General features: G+C 36.7%; 1 protein-coding gene and 1 long non-coding RNA gene across 2 annotated transcripts in view; one reads left to right on the top strand and one right to left on the bottom strand.

Annotated features, from left to right (window-relative positions):
- LOC140500824 (uncharacterized) overlaps positions 1–3538 on the top strand; it is a 66083-nt gene extending 62545 nt beyond the window's left edge. The window contains exon 3 of the long non-coding RNA XR_011965901.1: positions 3207–3538. This is a non-coding gene — a long non-coding RNA (uncharacterized lncRNA). The remainder of the gene's footprint in view (positions 1–3206) is intronic.
- Positions 1–14683, bottom strand: part of LOC140500821 (N-acetyllactosaminide beta-1,6-N-acetylglucosaminyl-transferase-like) — a 139189-nt gene that overhangs the window by 87953 nt on the left and 36553 nt on the right. The gene's annotated exons all lie outside the window — the stretch shown is intronic.

Below are 14683 nucleotides of genomic sequence, written 5' to 3'. Positions count from 1 at the left end.
TTCCTTAACCGTAAAGTGGGGATAATAACAGCACCTATCTCACAACTGTGAAGATCAAATGAGATAGATATAGAGTACTTGGCACATGGTAAGCAGTGTTTAAATCCTTATTTCCTTTTCCTTCCCTTCCCACCCACCCCTTCCATAAGAAAAGTGGGTTTCCTAGGCCTTCAGGTTTCTGTTTTAGAAGGAAATCTTTGAGATGGGAGGGCACTAAGTGACCTAGAGTACTAGAATCATGGTGATGATGGCCTTTATTTGTGCAATTGATCTTTGGACCTTAAGTAAAGGAACCCTACCTGAATAGACAGAGGGAACTCTTCAAATTGGTACTCAGTGACTAAGAAAAACTGGTTTATTGAGGCTCAGGAGAATGACTTTTTTGTTGGAGTCTCTCTCTTTATAGTCTGTAAAAGCGAACTGTAAAATGACTCACCATTTCCCCCCTTTTGTTTTCCTGAAATTTTCTATTCTTTGGACTTCTAGACTGGAGTACAATAGCGAGGAATGGAGGGGATTTATGCCTTTCTCTATTTCAGGAGCAAAAAATAATGGCTTGCAGAGAAGCACATGACAAGTGTCTAAAGCTTTCCCAGAGAGCCTAAGAGGGGAATTTTTGGATTTTTAGTTCCTGGTTCCTTCCTGCTTCCTTTCATGAACTTAGATCTAGGATTAGACTTTGGGGGCAGCTAGGTAGCTCAGTGGCTAGAGCACTAGCCCTAGAGTCAGGAGGACCTGAGCTCAAATCTAACCTCAGATACTTACTAGCAGTGTGATCATGGGCTAAGTCACTTAATCCTGATGGTCTCCCCCAGCCAAAAAAAAAAAGATTGAATTCTGAGATTCTGCTTCCAGTTTTGGAGACTGCCTCATGGATTATCCTGAGTTCTAGTTATTTGTTTCAGAGTCAGATATGAAAACCTGTAGGGACATTTCTTTAGTAGCATGCTTTTCGGAGTAAAGGTTCACTAATTGGGGAATAGCTATGCAAATTGGAGTAAATAAATATAATGGGATATTAATGTTCCATAAGAAACAACAAATATGAAGAAGTCAGAGAAGCATGGAAAGACTCATGTAAACTAATGCAGAATGAACCGAGTAAAACTGGGAAAACAATATGCAGTTACTAAACAATGCAAGGGAAAGAATAATGAAACAAAACTATGCACTATGCAATTGTGATGATCTACCTTGAGAAATGTTGAAAAAATGCCCATGTGTTGGTGTAATAATGCATGCTTGTAATTATTCCAAGAACAGAGATGCTGAGGTTAGAATTGTGAGCTGTGGTGGGCTAACTAATCAGGTAGCCCTCAATCAGGTGTCTGCAATAAGCCTGGCATTACGATGAGTCCCCAGGAGCAGGGACGCAGTAGGTTGCCTAAGAAGGATTGAACCTTCCTGGGGCAGAAAAAGAAGTCAGAATTCCTCTGCTGATGAGTAGTAGAATTGAACCTTTGGGTAGTCTCTGCATAACTTGGGAGCAATTGGAAAGATGGAGTCTTAAAAACAAAACAAAACCACCTGTGTCTTCCTACTTTAGACATAGAGGAGAATACGAATATGAAACATTGCATATTCTATAAGGCACAATTGTATGTTCTTGGTTTTCTTTATCTGCTTTTTTCTTTCTTTTTTTATTGACAAGTGTAGGTTATATACTCGGGGAGTGGAAAGGAATGGGATCCTATATATTGAAAAATGCAGGTGATATCAAAATAAATTGTATCAACAAAAATAAGATTTTGAAAAACAAGGCTCTTCTCAGAGCAGAGGCTTCTCCATAGATGCTCAGCTTTCAGTTGGAAGAGAAAAGTCACATCATGAAAAGCCAGGAGATGTTGATCCTCTATGACATTGCTATGAGTTACTCAGAGAAAGAAGGTCCAAGGTGAAAATATTTGTTCAGCAGACCCTCAAAGTGACTATCTTCTAGGGAGAGTATAGTGGGCAACTTTGGTGTTTTACAGTTATCCCTTCCACATTTGACTTTCCCTATCCTGGTTTCGACATATGAAGGATTGGCATAAGAAATTAAATCATAATTTTGGGGGAGTTTTGTGGAAACCACAGATGACATGTGAAGGCCAGTAGATAACACATGAAAAGCCTAGAAACTTTAAAATGCATAAAATATATGTATAGTGTTGTATAATATCAACCCAAATTTTAAAATAAGGTACTATGTGTGTTCATCTTTCATTGCCAAAGAAGACCATGCCATCAGAGAAATGATGACATGACTTGCACTTGACTTTGTTTTGAGCAAGGGAGGACTGTGCACGTCATCAGCCTCATTTCTCCTCCAGAGCCATCTGAATCCAGTGACCAGATTGTTCATTAGAATGACTGGAAATGACCCAGGATGAGGCAGTTGGGGTTAAGTGACTTGCCCAAGGTCACACAGCTAGTGAGTGTCAAGTGTCTGAGGTGAGATTTGAACTCAGGTCCTCCTGACTCCTGCACTGGTGCTCTATCCACTGCACCACCTAGCTGCCCCTGGGCTGTATTTAACAATATTGAGAATGTTGATTTTAAAGATATTCACATTATGCTGGACCAAATTAAGACGACTTTCTCCCTCCTGTAGACATGTCCCAACCAAAAAATGACCAGTTTTGAGTTAGCGGTCACATTGCAGTCTTTGCCAGAAACAATCTTAGATGTTTTGAGGAAAAGGCTGACATTTTAGAGATCCATCATTTCTTCCTTTATTTTGTCTTCTATTGCATCAACTAGGGAAAGATCATCAGCCAAATCCTTTGTTAATATACTAATGGCGCATTCCATGCCAACTGTACCAACCCCAACAACAATGATCTTTTTGCAGGATGCCAGGTCTTCCTTTAGGACATTCAAAATCAGCTGATCTTTGACAGTAGATGCAATAGCAGGGAATATCAGGGGGGATATCGAGGGTATTGGTCAGGCTCAGAACATTCTGAGGTAGATGTAAGACTGCTGCTCCCAACTGAAAAAAGTTTTAAAATAGGTACTTCCAAAACAGCTCCACACACATTGTTTTACCTCCTATCTACTCTACATACATCAGTAATATAGGTATGAAAACTAATTTCAATGTAAATGTTTTTACTCATCCAACTTGCCTAAAAAAGTCCATTAATTATCATCTTCTCGTATAGAGAGTATAGACAGATTGCCTAATATGACTCTAACATTAGCACTCTTTTTTTTTCTTTCAGGCACTGAGCAAGAAAACCCTTCAATTGCTACTGATAACTGGAACAGTTGTTTAGTTTCTAGGAGAAAGAGAGAGCCTATGCTGCTAGAAATGAGCAATGTTTATTCTTATGACTGTATTTTGTGTGGTCATCATTCAAAGTTTGACAATAAATTAATGGGGTTTGTCTTTTGTTTTTGAGTTTTTTTCCTCAAAAAATGAATGAAGAAGACTGTATATAATTTAGACAAGGTGGGCAGGGGAAATTGGGCTTAATTTCAGAACATCTAGACTAGAGTCGCAACCAATGAACTCATGGATACTTGGGGTAACTGAATATTTACCATTTAATTCATTTTGTTTCTATTTAACATTTATTCTATGGTTCTCTTTTTGAAAAGTTCAGAAAGCAATGGCTGTTGGGTCTAATTTTAGTAAACCATGGGATGGATTACATTTTCATATACGTAGTAGTAGGTGCTCTGTAACATTAGTCGATAATCTTTATAATAAGTATACCTTTAATCTTTTTTAACAGAACAACAAATCAATATAATGGGAAATAATTAGTCAGCAAGTCTAGTAAAATGCAGGAAAGCTTCCTGAAGTTTACATCTCAGAAAGTTTCTGAGGGAAGAGAGAGATTTCCGCAGAAATGTGGAAATGATAATATGCCCTGAAGGGGCACATAGAGGTAATGCAGGACAGGAGAATATGCAGACTAACTGATAGAACAGTTTGGCTTGAAAATGAAAGTGAAAATGAGCTGGAAGAATTAAGGCTGATTAGAACCCAACTGTCAAGGTCCTTAGTAGCCAGCACTCCTTCATCTCCCAAACATTGGCTGGAATGTGACTTACTTTGCTGAACTATTGGAAATTTTTTTTAACTTTGTACTTTATCCTATGGCCACCTGGTTTTAACATCTTTAGACTATGTAACTGGATGCCAACATGCAGGAAAGTAAGCCAAAAATTGCCCAGAATGAAGAAAAAAACCACATAATCTATTCTAGAATAAATGAATTTAGGGAGGGGAAATGTCTATCTGGGTAATAGTAAGTAACAAAAACTCCCAGAATAGACTGAGGCCCTCATACCCACCCTCACAATTTGTGAAAGCAAAGGAGTCTTTGTTTTCTCTTCTTGGTTCCAATGAAGCCATATACTACTATCTATATTTCTGAATTCCTGTTGCCTACTATTTTGTCTTTTGTCACGATTTATTGTCATCAGCCTATGGAATCTCTTGTCCCGAGGTAAAAGTGTCTGAATATTAACAGCCTTTAATAAGCAGATCCCTAAGTATTGGGTTGTTTTTTTTTTTTATAAAGGTTATAGCACATTTTTTTTTCAGTTTGCATTTTATCTGATAGACACAGGGAATCAAAAACCAAAGGTTTCAGAGGCAGGAAATCAGAGAGAGACCAATGAAGTTTGAGAAGCAGTGTGGATGGAAAGCTGGCACCAGAATGAGGAAAGCCTGAGCTAGAGTCCCATCCCTGATTTTGATATCGCCTTTGTGACTCTTAAGAAATCACTTACCCTTTCAGTGGTCTATCAGTTCTCTGAGAGAGAACCTTAATGTCAAAGAAGGTACTAACCAGCACTGCTCAAGAGAGTTAATTTTCCCAATGGAATTACAAGTCTCCTCTCTATCATCAAAAAGAATTGTGTGACAAAGACTTGTATCATTGGGAAGATATCTGTATAACAAACTCATTAAACCGAAATTGAGCTTGTGTTTCCTGAAACTAACTACCAGACTAAAAAAGTGACTAACAAGAGAACTGTATTTCTAAATTCTACTCATTACAGGAGAGGTGAATTTCTGAACTGAGTTCAGAGACAAAGAATCATGAGTTAGGGAACGAGAGGACAAAATAAATTTCAAAAAAGCCAAAATCAAACTGATTATCTCAAAAGACAGAGAGAACACAACTTAACTCTTTGTTTGCCAAACCACTGCCAGGACTGTCTCAGAAGTAGGAAAAGATCCTCTTCCTTGATGCCATATTGCATAGGGAAGTCAAAGTAAATGAGATCTGCGTCATGCAACTCAATAAGCTACTACTCTGCTTAAACCAAGAAACATCAGAGCAAGGTGCATAGATAATACTCCAGCAGTTAATTGGACATTCACTGTAAAACTTTCAGTTACCTCAGAGGTTGACAGAATATGATCACATGGAAAGAAATGCACAGAAATGAAAAGATTAACTGAACTTCCAGAGAGTAGGAAGAGATAACTGTATACACCACAGGTCAAACAAATCTAATGAAACAAAATTGGCATAGATATTTAAACGTGAATATGAGACAATTATCTTAATTTGTGGAGCTTCAAATAGCAATATTAAAAAAGTAATCCCTGGCAGGGCAATTATATCCCATCCTAAATAATTTCATGGAAACAATTACTGGGAATCTCCAACTAACTATGTCATTTAATATTTGAGAAAAGTTAAATCGAATACATTAACTTTGGGAATGATAGCTCTAAATAATCCAAAATGAGAGAGAAAAAAAGAAAAACCCATTCATACGTGTATTTTATATGTGAATGTAAAACTATTTAAGCTTAATGGTTTTAGTATTTGAAACACTAAAAAAAAAATGAAGTATGAAATCACAGTTAATTAGACAGGAGAAGACTAATTTATCAAAAAGGTCTAAACTACCCCCTTTCAGTGTTTGTGGAACATGTTACACTGATTAGAGGAGAAAAAAAATACCTGTTAAAAAGATACCTGCTGGATTCTAAGCTGCATGAGAGGAGGAAAAACTTGCATTTTGTCATTGCATCATTTACTTTGCTTACCTCTACTGATAAAGATTGGAATGTAACAAAGCAACTAGTCTACCTATGGAAAATTCAGAATGTGAACTCTACATGCTTCTTCATTACCTTTCTCATCTTATTCTTTTATTATATGGAGCTGTGCTTCAAACTGCTCCTGGGGGACTGGTTTTTCTCCTGGAATCACAATACTAAACCCAGTCTCACGACCATTTTCAGCTCCAAATGCTTCATCATCTTTGAAAGGAAATGTTCCAAATACTCTGGCTGATTTGTGGTCACTGGCAGTGATTGGCAAGGATAATTCACATTAAAATTCAAATGCTTAGAACTTCTGTAACTTTTATTTTTCAGAGAAGTACTGGCAGAATGCCAATCATATACACATGAAAAGGAAATAGAGGACTTAAATAATACATCAGTAAATCTATCTGACATATTATTTAATTTTCTCATGGGATGTCACTCAAATTGCTACCTAGTTTTATGACTTTATTTTGTTTTCTTATGCATCCTGTATTTTATCTCTTACGTCATATGTGACATGAGAAAAAATCTCAACAACTGTTTTCTTTCTTTTTTTCCAGCATATCCTCTTTTTCTTGGATTACTAGCTTTTACTGCCTCATCAAAATCTATCTCAATGTGTAGTCCAAAAAATTTTAACAGTAAGATCTTTGGGGAAAGGATTTTTTTTGTAATAACTTTTTAAAAACCATGTGAACATTTGACTTTTCAAATAACTTAGAATTAGGAAGTAGACTCTGAACCTGTGATTTTTAACTGAAATTTATTTATTGAGAGCTCTCAGGTGAGGAAACTCCCCTTCGAATAATGGAGGCTGAAAATAAAGTACTGTAAATACCCCATGAAAGAAAAATAACCTATTCCACTGATCTACCCTTCTATTTCTTAGCCAGTACCAAGGGGTTTTGATGACTGCTACTTTATAATACAATTTGAGATCTGGTAGAGCTAGTTTCTGATAGACTTAACCCTTCACAGCAATGCAAAGGACCTAAAACATTCTCAAAAGACTCTTGAGGCAAAATGCCATCCACATCCAGAGAAAGAACTATGGAATCAGAATGCAGAATGAAGCAGACCCTTTTTCTCTTCTGTTATGTTGAGTTTTGGTTTGATTTCTCTTGTGGTTTCTCCCATTTGTTTTAATTCTTCTATGCAACATGATGAATATGAACATGTGTTTAATAAGAATGTTTGTGTAGAACCCATATAAGACTGCATACCGTCTTGGGGAGGGAAGGGGGAGAAAGGGAGAGAAAATTTAAGACTTAAGTGATTGTTGAAAACCAAAACCAAATAAATTAATTTATTTTTTTGAAAAATCAAACTTCTCTGGCACAAAGGGACAGTCAAAAAAATTTACATGGGTTTTCCGGATTACAGGGGCACTGTGCCCTAAACCCCCATGATGTGGCAGGGATAACTGTATATCTCTGTTTGTCTTCAAATTATAGAGGGTGGCATAGTTTAAGTACTTCTCTTTTTAAAGATTACCCATTGTTGAAGTCTGATTATTTTAAGTGACCCTCTCGGGGTTGGCTGGCCTCAGCAACTGCCTTGATTGTGGACAAGTAGGAGTCTGTGTATTGAGCTACAATGAGGAATACAGACTTCTAATTAGCAGCACCTGGGCCATCAAATATAAACATCAATCCTCCATCTAGAGTTAGAATAACCCTACAGGCACATCTGTATAGAGAAACTGTAAGGCTTCCCACGAATATAGTGAACATTGTAAGAGATTTCAGTGAGAAATTGTGCCTGTATTTAAAAATTTTAACAACCTTCATTGAACTCCTGAAAGAGACACAAATTATTTTATTCCATGTTGTGCTGTTTGGCCATTGTAGAGTATAACTGCATTGAGACCTGATGGAATATATCTGAGCATACATCTATATCTCTGAGCAACATACATCATCATCTCACAGTGTATTCAGGAAAATAAGGAAAATCATCTTCATGGAAATATTGAAAGAAATGTTTAGATATTTTGATTTTAATGTCATTTAGTTTTATTTGGGATCTTTGATTTCTTATTGTACATAGAATATTTATTTCGATTGTGCTCCTTGAAATTTGTATGGTAATGACAGTTGGGCAGCGCATTTCTTGAGGTTTCAATCAGGCTATTATTATTTTAGCACTTCATTGCTTATGACATTCGTTGCATCAAAATGCCAATTTAGAGATTCTCAGGCTTGCGAAATGAAACGACTCTCATGTGGCAGGAGAAATATTTACCAAGGTCCCCTGCCATGTTGTCTAGAATTATTCTTTTCCTTTTTAGGCCATTGTTGAGATTTAATTGGCTCATGTACATTGTTGAACTAAGCTTCATTCAAATGAGGAGCAGCAAACATTAATCTTTAGGTTTTTTTTTTCTTCTTATGAAATACAGAAAAGTCCCTCATTTGCCTCATCCATTAGGCATGTCCTGTTGAGCAACAAGGCCAAATAATGTAGTAACAGATTACCCTTTAACCTTTGCGTATGAAATTTTTAGCTATTTTAAAAAGAAAAAAATCTGTTGTTAGCTATAAGCTTCTAAAATTTTCTGAGCTAGTTTTGTAAGATACACAAAGCTTTTGACCATCTCTTCTTTGGGTTATGTATTGTGTGCATCATGTAGGATTAGGATTAGGGTTAGGAAGGTGACTTAAAAATAGGGGAAACAATCACCCCACTTGTTCCCTATGTAAGTGGTTATCCTGCTTGGGCAAATGCATTATACAATTTCATCTCAAAAACAGTTCCTACCATATGATCACAGAAATGTCTTAATTTTCAAAATGGAGAACAATCTGCAAACTATATAGACCAGAATTTACTTTGATTCTGGGGAAAAAATTACAATAGATCACGTTCTGCAAAAGCCTGAAAGATGAGGCCATCAACCCCAAACATACTGTGTTCTGGGGACACAAATATAAAAAGAGAGATAGTCCTTTCCTTTGATGAATATAAGTTCTGTTAGGGAACCATAAGATATATTTAGTTCTTGTTTAGCCATTTCAGTTCTAACTGACTGTGATCCCATTTAGGATTTTCTTGGCAAAGATACAGGAGTGGTTTGTCATTTCCTTCTCCAGCTTATTTTACAGATGAGAAAACTGAAGCAAACAGGATTAAGTGATGTGCCCAAGGTCACACAGCTGATAAACTGGCCTCAGCCAGATTTGAACACAAGGTTTTTTGATTCCAGACCCGGTGTTGTATCCACTGAACTACCTAGCTGCCCCTGATAACATATATGGGGAAACATAATATGGTATTCAGGGAAGGGAATTTTGCTCTAGGAAGTCACAGGAATACTAAGCTGAGCATTTAGTTGACACTTCCTTTTCAGAATAGTATTTACCAATTATATTATTGTGTCCAGAGTCAGAGATGGAAAGGGGAACAGAAGAGTCTGTCACAGAAAAGGTTCAAGCAAGCTGGAGGGGGTGGAGCCAAGATGGCAATGGGAATCAGGGACCTGCTAGAGATCTCACCTCAAACCCCTCAAAAACCTGTAAAAAGAAATTACTCTAAAGGTTCAAGCAAACCAACATCAGGTGTTATGATCTGTCTGGGATAAACTAGTACAGTACTAACCAAGAGAACATCGTATACGGTAACAGAAATATTGTTTTAAGACTGAGTGAATAAGTTATTTTGTCTATTATAAATACCCAAATTAACTATAAAGGACATGTGAAGAAAGACGCTATCTGCATCCAGAGAAACAACTGATAAATAGAAGCATGTATAGAATAAATTTGTGTGTGTGTGTGTGTGTGTGTGTGTGTGTGTGTACACATGCACACATTACACCTATTTGTGCTGAATAGTAGCCATCTCTAAAACAGAGGAGGGCAGAGAGGGAAGGAAAAAAGGGGAAAAAGAAGGAATTTACATGATAATCTTGTATATTTGAAAAGAATACCAAGTTGTGCTTAGTAGATTTGCAGTTTCCTATACAACTGTCATTTCTTGTACTATGTTATGGAAATTCTTGCTTTATTAGACAAATTAAAAATAAAATTTCAAAAAATAAGCTAGTACACTGGTTGTCACTGTACTTTCAGTATCCCTGGGGCTCCCCAAGACCATTTCATTGTTTTTAATAATAATACTGAGACATTAATTTCTAAAATGGTCAATAACTATACATGTATATATATATATATTTAACATGAGCTCTTTGGGGATGGGATCCTCTGTAAATTGCAAGAGGTCCTGAAATCAAGAGGTGTGAGACCCTCTGGGCTGGGGCCTGGTTTAGGAACTCCAAGGATTAACTTTGGAAGTAGAGTAGAAATAGGAAACTGGGGGCATGAATTTGGAAGTCCAGGTAGGAGTTAACTAGGCTTCACAGAGTCAGTGCTCAAAGTTTATTGAATGCAATTGAATTACCAAGTCCGAAAGGTAGTCATTAAGGTTTCAATGTCAGCTTGCAATGTTTTTAGTAGAACATCTCAAGAACATGTGCTTTTTAACATTTTAAAAATTATTTGATTGATAGTATGGATGTAATGCTTATCAGATTTGTAGATAAACACAAAAATTGGAGCGATATCTAACACATTGGGTGATGACTTCAATGTCTGATGAGTTCTTGACAGGATAGAAGGTTGTACTAAATCAAATATGATGAATTGAATAGTGATAAAGATAAAATTTTATGCTTAATATAAAAAATCAGTTACATGAGTACAATATGAACGAGATATGGCTAGAAAGCAGATTTTGTGATTATAATGGACTTTAAGCTGAATATGAGTCAATAGTTTGATACATACATACATACATGTAGATATGTGTGTGTGTATGTATCTCAAATACAATCTTAGGTCATATTATTCTCCCCTAGTCAGACCACATCCGAAGTACTGACCTCAGTTTTAGACATACCATTTTCAAGAGATCCAAGTGGTTGAAAACAAAGAATCTGATATGCCAAGTTAATGTCAACTCTGAAGGATTATGGGAAATTATCTGACCCATATGAAATTTTGCTTTCTCTAGACAGAAAAAACAACTGCTCAGTTTGGTTGTACTCATGTCAATTTGGCCACTCTTTCCCACTGACCCAAAGCTCACTGCTCTCTCATTTTGATTTTAGTTTTTTTTTTCCAGTTCACTGAAAAAAAAAAAAGATTAGCTCTTATCATTTTGGTAAATCATTTCTTTGTGGCAGCAAAACTGCTCTTCCACTGATGTTGCTTGCAATACATAAAAATATCTTGGCTATGCAGAGTGAAATTTATTTCTTCCACAAGAATGAACAGAACTGGGAAAGGACTTACTGAGAACATGGTTATGAATTTAGGGGACTAATCAACTTGATCAATCAACAAACATCTCTTAAGTGCCTACTATGTTGTAGATCCTGCAAGAGGTTCTTTGATGAGGTAAAAGGGATTGTTGAGTAAATAAATTGAATTATTGTCTTGGGATTTTGATTACATACAAAGGAGTCTGATTATGCCTCTTTGACAAGTAGAGTATCTCCATGGAGTGATTATGGATTAATTGAATAGGTATATGAGCTTTTTTTTTTCAACTCTATATGGAAGGCATAGATATACCTATTGACAGTTACTGAGATGACTGAGGATGTCTCTTTGATGGCATAGCAATATCCTAGGCCTAGGCACCCTTTACATCATTCATGAAGATTAGTGATTAAGTCTCAGTCTTGTATATGGCTTAACTACTCATGCTACTGCTGTGCGTTACAGTCATCCCCTTGATATTAGGTTTATAAATGGGAGCAGACAGCGATGCTAAAGGTGTGAGGAGAGAAATCCAGAGAGGCCTGAGAATAGATCAAAGGAGCCTTCCTGGGTTTGGAGAGACTTACCCTTCATGTAATATGCCTGGGGACATTACCCACTCCCTCAGTCCTAGAGAGTTGGCAATTGAGGAAAAGCAATGGTAGAGGTTCTTGACTTGAGTTAGCAACTGTGAAGAAGGGAGCCATATGGTCAAGTAGTAAGTTACTGAAAACTCAGCCTTCTGGGGAAATGGCAAGAGTTTTTGAACCCCAGTCTTCTGAAGGACTTGTGAGAGTTCCTCAGTTGAGTTCTCCATATGATCCCTTAGCTCAAGGAAGGAACTGAACCACAGAGGACCAAAATCTGAACTTTTCTTTTTCATTTTTGGATGGTGCATGCTAGTCTGATGGGAAGGAGTTTGCCTCTAGGAAAACTCCAAGTACATTTCCCTTCTGAAGAGGAGTCCAAACCTTTAGACTAGCTGTACTGTAAGGTCTCTGAGTTAGAAAGCAGTACTCTACCAAGGGAAAGATGCTGACTTCACTGCAGTGGTTTCCTATCACCTCTAGGATAAAACATAAAATCCTATGTTTGGAATTCAAAGCCATTCCAGTCTTATTTCATCTTATATTGCACCACATACTCTGGCATCCAGTGACACTGACCTCTTTGCTATTCCTTGGAAAAGACACATTCCATTGCCAGACTTTGGGCATTTTCACTACTTGTCCCCCATACCTGAACTGCTCTTCCTTGTCATCTCTGCCTCATTACTTCTCTTTCTTCAAGTCACAGCTAAAATCTCCTCTTCTTTGGAAGCCTTTCACAAATATTTTTAATTCTGATGCCTTCTCTCCATTGATTATTTTCAATTTATCCTATGAATAGCTTGCTTGTTTATAATTGTTTGCATGGTATCTTCCTCAGTAGATTCCCTGAGATCATGGACTGCCTTTTAATTTTCATTGTATCCCTAGCACTTAGCAAAATGCCTGGTGTATAGTAGATGCTTAATAAATATGTATTGACTAAGTCTTTTGTGGACTCTGCCTTCTTTCCATAGGTAAAACAAAGACTGTCCTATATTTATCTAATATGCTTTATTACCTTCATTGTTAGTATAGGAACCCTTTTATCCAAATCTGTGCAGCCTTAGATGGAACTATATTTTGCCCTCCATAGGGCAATCTGGGTGAGGGTAAAATAAACCAAAAGAAGTGATTTTTTGAGAAATCTCTGTGGGTGAACATATAATAATCACAATTATTTTGAAATATCTTGATGGACTAATCCCCCAACCACATAGTAGTCTAACAATAGAAAGTCTCAAACCTCTATTCAGTGAAACAATAAAACAAACTATGCAAGGCTACAGTAAAGTAGATGGTTTCCTCCACTTTTGTAACTACTTGCTTTTTCGGGATAAGAGAGCTTGCAGTTTTGTTTTAAAAGACTTCTTTCGCAATTGTAAATATATTTAATCACTTTCCTTTGTCTCATGCCCTTGAATAGGGAATATTTTCTTAAAGTAAGCCCATTCCAAATATTCCTTTTTTTCTCCTTTAACTGATTCTCCTCTTTCTCTATCCCTCTGTCTCCTACAAAATGTTTTATTTACCTATGTAAGATGCCACAGAATGCTACCGATTAGCTGTATACTCTAAACAATCCTGAAACATTATATAAACTGTGAGAAATGAGTATTTCTCTCTTATATTTCTCAAGTAATTATTGAATCCGGACCAAAATTTTCCTCTTTTCTAATTCCTCCTCCAGAGATCAACTAGTGTAGGAAATCTCTCTTACAGATCTACCTGTCCAAGATCTAATTAGAAAGCAAAAGAAATTTTAAGTTTGGGCTAATGGGCATATTTCTGCTCATTGTGTTTGCTTAGACAGGTCTGAGAAAATGATGATTCTCGCTTTTGTCAAGACAGGTGATATGGAAATAAATGTCTCTTTGATCAAATATCGTCACATTTCATCCTCACAACAACCCTGCCAGATAGGGACTATTATTATCACCATTTTATAGTTGAGAAAACTGAGGCAAATATGGCTTAAGTGATTTGCCCAGGATCAGACAGCTAGTAAGTGTCTGAGGTTAGATTTGGACTCAGATTTTTCTAACTCCAGACTTAGTGCTCTATCCACTGCTCCACCATTCATTACCTGCAGTCAAACTGGGGTGAGTCTCTCCAGACTTGCCTAGTGTGGTTCTAGGGCAACAGACAGATATATATATATATATATATACAGGGATCCAGTGCTGCCTTCTCCTTTTCCACCAGGCACACTGCTTTTGAACTTTAGACTTCTCCATCCTGCTACCACTGCTCTGAGTACCTTCTCCCTATTTTCAGCTTCCTTTTGTGTGATGTATTCCTCTTATATCTTGAGGGAAGGACTTTCCTTTCCTTTATATTTACATCCCCAGCTCCTAACACGGTGACTGGCACATAGTAGGTGCTTAATAAACATTTATTGACTCACTCGTTGAGTTAGCCACCAGGCCTATAGGAAGTGTGCTAGCTTGGTAGGACTACCTGTTAGATCTTGTGGTCCATAGGCCCAGCTTTATTACCTCCATATGAAATAAAATTTTAGTGAAATAGTGATAATTAATTATAATTATATAACTAATAATAATATTAATGATAGCCCAACGACTTTAGTAGTTAATTATTTACAAAGCGCTTTACAAAAAACAACACTGTGAAGCTGAGGTGAAATTATTATTGTTCCCATTTTACAGATGAGGAAACATGTATATTCTTATTGGTTCCAGAGACAAAACCAATTCCAGCATCAAGAAGAATTTCCTAATACTTAGAACTCAAAATCTTATAAAAGTGAATATTGAAAACTGTCTGTAGGGGTAATTGGAAAAAATAAAATATGATTAAGTGGA

This window comes from Notamacropus eugenii, chromosome 4 (assembly GCF_028372415.1).
Source record: "Notamacropus eugenii isolate mMacEug1 chromosome 4, mMacEug1.pri_v2, whole genome shotgun sequence".
Classification (NCBI taxonomy): domain Eukaryota; kingdom Metazoa; phylum Chordata; class Mammalia; order Diprotodontia; family Macropodidae; genus Notamacropus; species Notamacropus eugenii.
This window is presented reverse-complemented; position numbering and strand designations above follow the sequence as displayed.